Source organism: Elephantulus edwardii, unplaced genomic scaffold (genome assembly GCF_000299155.1).
Source record: "Elephantulus edwardii isolate Elephantulus edwardi_28Jun2011 unplaced genomic scaffold, EleEdw1.0 scaffold00004, whole genome shotgun sequence".
In the NCBI taxonomy this organism is placed as follows: Eukaryota; Metazoa; Chordata; class Mammalia; order Macroscelidea; family Macroscelididae; genus Elephantulus; species Elephantulus edwardii.
Genome location: NW_006399754.1, coordinates 2812630 through 2818770, shown reverse-complemented (window position 1 = coordinate 2818770; position 6141 = coordinate 2812630).

Genomic DNA, 6141 nt, shown 5'->3' with positions numbered 1-6141 from the left:
AGGGGATTAGCTAGTCTTGCCATTAAGTTGAGTGGATTCACCAGCAGAAATTGAGAATCACACCACCAGCAAAAATGAAGCCGAGAATGCAGAGTGTGAGTCCTTCAGGGCCAGAGATTCCAGTTCCACTCTGACCAGGGCTTCAGGTCCAGCAAGTGCAGCAGAGAACCAGAGACTTGACATGAGACAGAGCTGCTCTCAGAACTGCTACCCTACAGAACCAGAGCTAGGAGTCTCCTCCCAGGTTTGTTGGAGGATTTGGGGAGGTAGAGGAGGAGACACAGTATTTGGCAGGACTGAGAGCCTTGTAACGTGGCCTAAAGCCACAACACCGAAGACTGAGGCGGCTGCAAGCATGTCTGGGAAGCTGTCCTGACTGAGCAATTGTATCCTACTGCCAACCGGAATTACAGCCTTTTCTTTCTTAATTTCCCTAACAAACACCATAATCAAGAAGGGGGAAATCAGGGAATTGGAGAGAGAATTGTAAATAGGATGACAGTAATGGATCTGTAATATATAAATGGGCTTTCATGATTGTGCAAAGGTACATGCCATTCAGTTGATTACAGTGGTCCCAAGACGAACAAGCCCAGTTTTTTTTTCAGCAACCCATTAGTAAAATTGTTTTTTCTAGGGAAAGAAAAAAATTCATCCAATAATCTACAATGGCCCTCTAAGAATGGAATGGATGAATGGATTTCTTGTTGTTGGGCAATGGAGTAGAAGCAGATGGAGCCCAGAATCCATCCAGGGAAGGACAGAGGGATAAAAAGAGAAGAAGAGACAGAGACAGACACAGGGGAGAGAGAGAGAAAGGGAACAGACTTGTGCTGTTTAAGGCAAACACTATTAACAAAAGAATGGCATGATGGAAAAAAGCAAAGGAATCTTTTGCATCATTCTCTGAACTCTTAACGCCTATGTAATTCTTTACCAGTAATACAAACTTTAGGTATAATACACATTTTAGAATATGACAGATTATTACAAAGACAAGGTGATAGTTTACAAACACAGGAATCACAAGGAGGGAGAAAGCTCCAGCGCCCTCAGCTGCATATGTTTCTGTCTCCTCCTTCTCCTTTTTAAGATTTAACTCCTAACAAATTTGCTACCTAGTTTCGGGTTTCTCCTTCAAATTCTAGAAAAAGAATCTTTCCTTTTTCTTCTATCATACCAATATTCTTGAAGCCTCTTATGATTGAAGCCAAATTCATTAACAAGGCATAGTTCCCCCTCAATTTTATTTATTCTTGCTGTTGATGTTGAGAATGTCCACAACAAAACACAGAGCGATACAACAGCTTCTAAACATACAGGTTAGTGATGCTGTTATATTCTTCAAGTTGTGCTACCATACTCATCCTCCTCGTCTGAGCAGTTCTTCCCAATTTACGGTAGAATTAGTGCCCCCCTGAGATTCCAATCTAATTTTTCAAGTTTCTGTTGTCAACTTGATTCTATACAGATAATTCTTAAAAGAGTAAAATGCTCAAAACAGATATTTTTTAATTAACTAAACATAGTTTTAAGATTTCAGGGGATACTTTTAATTTCAAGTTTGAAGGGTATTTCAGGCCTTCATCCATCCTCCATTCATCATGATTCAGAAAGTCTGACCAGGATTCTTCTATGGCGTCTTTGATCACAATATTCAGTAACGGTGGCCAGCCCCATCCAGTTCTGGTCTCATGGCAAAGGGGTAGTTATTCATGGAGGATATTAGCTAGTCATTCCATAGTCTCTTCCTATTCTTAATTCTCATTCTCTCAAGGAATACTTTTAACTACCTGTTTAGATTTTTCAAGAGCAAATCCCTTTTACGTCAGCTCCTACAGATGTGCCACTCAGCACCAGTCTTTTAAACTGGCAGGCAAGCTTGGGGAATTGCACAATGGTATGCAGGAACCTGAACAGGCTGTACTCACAAGGAAAACTATGTGATTTATCTAAGCACAGTAAATATCCCAGAGCTTAGCTTCCAGGAGTAGGAATGTCTCATGTAAACAGCAGTGATGACTACCCCTATAGAAAAATTTCTGGGAATGGGAAGAAATAAAATTTTTCTAAAGAGCATTGGCTCAGATCTATCTCAGCCCTTTATTCACAGGTAGAAGAAGGAAGAAATAAGGGGGATGGGGGGAATATCCTTTTCTCATAACCTTTCTTTTACTACAAAAAAAGTACTACACCTATGAGATATCATCTCACTCCAGTAAGAATAGCAAAATTTAACAGAGCAGCAAACATCAAATACTGGTGAGGTTGCAGAGAAACTGGAACCCATTATTCACTGTTGGTGGGAGTGTAAAATGGTGCAACCACTATGGAAGGCTGTATGGTGCTTTCTCAAAAAGTTGCAAATAGAAATACCATTTGGCCCAGCAAGTCCACGACTGGAAATATACCCCAAAGAGACCATAATAACCACTACCCAAGCAGATATATGCACACCCATGTTTATTTCGGCTTTGCTCACAATAGCAAGGAGTTGGAAACAACCCAAGTGCTCATCAACAAACAAACGAATGGAGAAGCTCTGGTATATTCACACAATAGAATACTATGCTGCATTTAAAAACAAGGAACTCATGAAATATTATTAAAAATGGGTGACCCTGGAGGACATTATGCTGAGTGAAATATCTCAGTCACAAAAGGACAAATACTGCATAGTGTCACTGTTGTAGAACAGGACTGACATATCAGAATTGGGGTGAGGCTGAGAAAGATTGGATAAATTATGTATACAGCATTGAAACAGATGAAGGAGAGAACTGTTTAAAAGTGATATATGATTGGGCATTATGGTCATGACAGGAGTCCAGAATAAAGGCTGCATAGTGGAGTGTACTCGGGTCGGGGGTGTGTGTGGGAGGACTGTATACCAATGAAGGAAATTTTCTGTTACTTTTCAAAGAGAAGAGCGAACTGGGGGGGAGGGGTGGACAGGGAGAAAAATGAAACAATGAATGAATGGAAATCCAAAGTCTCTGTAAATGTTCATGAAAATTAATTTTTAAAGGGAGCTTTGGTGGCCTAAGAGCAAGAAGCTGCACTGCAATCCCAGAGGCACACAGCTCCAATCCACCAGATGCTCTGCTGAAGAAGAAGGGACAATTCCTCCCATGCCAGTCAGATCCGATTTGATGGTATACGCACACAAAATAATAAAATAAAATTAAAAAATTTAAATTAATAACAAAAAAGTACTACACGCGGAAATTAAAAACCAATGGTATAGACCACAGCTGTCATGCCCTGAAATATCACTGCTGCTAGCCCAGTGCTCCTGGAGCAGCAAGCCCTCCTCACGCCAGTGGCAGCGCCCCAGAAGCCTCCTTTTAGTTGACAACTTTTCTGGACAACTTACTAGACTTTAAAGAAGAGTGTAAGCCTTGTCAGCCCTGCCCTGACTTTCACCTACAGATGTGTGATGCTTGAGGTATTTCTGAAAGGGAAAAGTAGTACATCATTTAGAAAATAGATACTAGGAATGTTTGCTGGGACAAATTCAACCAAAAGATTACATCCTCACCCACGTGCAGTGAAGCTTAACTTTTGTCTTTTCTTGCATCTGCTTCGCTTTTTCTCTTTTTCCTTTTTTTTTTTAAAGTCAAGTCCTTCTTTAATCTCTGATTAATACTTATTTTCTTTTGACTAGCACTTCCTGCCAAAGTTATTTGCTCTCTAATATGGATTGAAACTCAACATCAAGAAGACAAGGGTTTTCACCACTGTGCGAACTGGCAGCATCATGAGGGATGGAGAAAAGATTGAGGTTCTTAACAATTTCAGTTTGCTCAGCTCCACAATCAACATTCTTGGCACTGGTAGTCAAGAAATCAAAAGACAAATTTCACTGGGAAAGTCTGTTTTGTCAGGGGCCTCTCCAAAGAGCTAAAGAGTAATGATGTCAATGTAGAGACTAAGGTGCACTTGATCCAGGCCATATCTTCACAATTACTTGCTATGCATCAGAGACCTGGACAGAGACCAATGATGATAGAAGAATTGATGCCTTTGAGGTGTGGTGCTGGAGAAGAGTATTGAACATACCATGGACTTCCAAGAGAACTAATAGGTTTTTCCTGGAGAGGGTGAAACCAAGTTTCTCTTTGGAGGCAAGGATTCTGAAGCTCTGTCTCACATACTTTGAGCAGGTAGCCAGGACAGACTAGTCCTTGGAACAGGACATACCTGGAAATGTGGAGGGACAGTGCAGTAGAGGAAGACTCCAGATAAGATGGATTGACACAGTAGCTAGGGCACTGGGGGTAGGTGTGCTGGAGACAGACTTGCTCAGGACAGGTCAGGGTTCAGAGTTACTTTACTCAGGGTCGCTTCCAGCAACACATGCCCTCTTTTCTTTAACAGCATCATCACCCCTTCTACCTTTTTCTAATCCACAGAGCTGATTCTTTTTGGATTCACTGAATGTTCAGGTCCTTCCATTTCAACCAAGTGAACCTCTAATTATATAGGCACACAGATCTGACCAAGCCAGATCTGCACACCTGCTTAGAAAAATCATCAACTTGGACAAAAAAAATATTAAAAATTTTTTTTAAAAATCATCAACCTCCAGACCCTGGTGGGAACAGAAGTGATCTAGAAGCACCATCTGGTAGTCATGAGTCTCTTTAGACCAGTCCAGGGCGAGTCAGGGCTATGCCTCACCGAGAAGAGACACCTTGGATTGTCATTTGCTAGGCCTGAGATCTGGAGAGCAAGGGAAAGAGTAAGTCAAAGTTAATTATTCCATACGGACCCCTGGTGACACTGTTGTTAAATGCCTGGCTGCTAACTGAAAGATGTGGTCGTAACCCCGTCACTCAGTGGGGAGAAGATGTGGCGGTCAGCCTCCAGGAAGTTACCGCACTGGGTGGCCTACTGGGCATTTCTAGTCTGGCCTATGGGTCTCAATGAGTCAGAATGAACTGGTTGACAGCGGGCAACTTCCAATACAACTACAAAACTGTGGATCTGATGTGATGTTGTTTGATATGAAGGAGAAACAAATCTCTAGCAGATGAGCCATCACTGGGCACTACAGGTGCTAATGCCCTCCTCGAGTGAGTACCAGGAAATCCTCTCTGTCAAGAAATAGCTCTTTTTCAAAAAGTACCCTACAGCAGGTGCCTCTGCATTTCTTCCTACATGGTTCTTTCTTCTTTCCTTCATCAGACATTGCTGAAGACCTACTGTATAAAGCACAGCACTAGGTCCCACTTCTCACAGATATCAGGGGCATGTGGTTAAAGATGAAGGCAGGCAGAGAGATAAGGCTGATACTGGAGTACCTAGGATAAACTTGGTCTCCTTTCTCCTTTCACATAGCCTTGCTTGGCAGGGAAGCCTGTATACAATGGTAGGAAGGCACTAGAAAACAATTCTAACCTTTACTAGGGAGCTCTGGAGGCCTAGTGGGTAAGGAGTTGTGCTGTCAACCCAGAGGAAAGTGGTTCAAATCTACTAGCTGCTCCAAGAGAGGAAGACGGGCAATATCTTCTTGTATGATTTACAGACTCTGAAAACCCACTAGAGGGTCAGCTATGAGTCAATTTCAACTCAATAGCAAGAAAAGAGAACCTTGTTACTTCTTAGAAAAATCCCACATTTCAGGCCAATTAAATTCTAATTTATGAGGACGTTGCTATTGTTGTGTACCGTAGAGTCAGAACCGACCCACAGCTGACCCTCTGTCAGGTTTTCAGAGGCAGTTAATCACATGGGAGGAGACTGCCCAGCCTTCTCTCACAATCTCTGGGGGTAGATGTATATATTTTGAAAGAATTCTCCATGTAACTCCAGCATACATCCATGTTTGAATACCACTGCTCAAATATGAGGGTATATTAGGCTGGTTGTTGTTGTTATGTGCCATTGAGTCACTTGCAACTTACAGAGACCCTATGCACAAGAGCCCTAAATGCCATTCCTACCTGTGCCAACCTAGCCATCTCAAACGCACTCATTCCCACCTCTCCAGTCACAGAATCAATCCATCTCATCGAAGGTCTTCCTCTCCTTTACCGCCCCTCCACTCTGCCAAACATGATGTCCGCCAAGGACCAGCCCCTTCTTGTAACATGCCCAAAGTATGTCAGACGAAGCTTCAGAATCCTTGACTCCAAG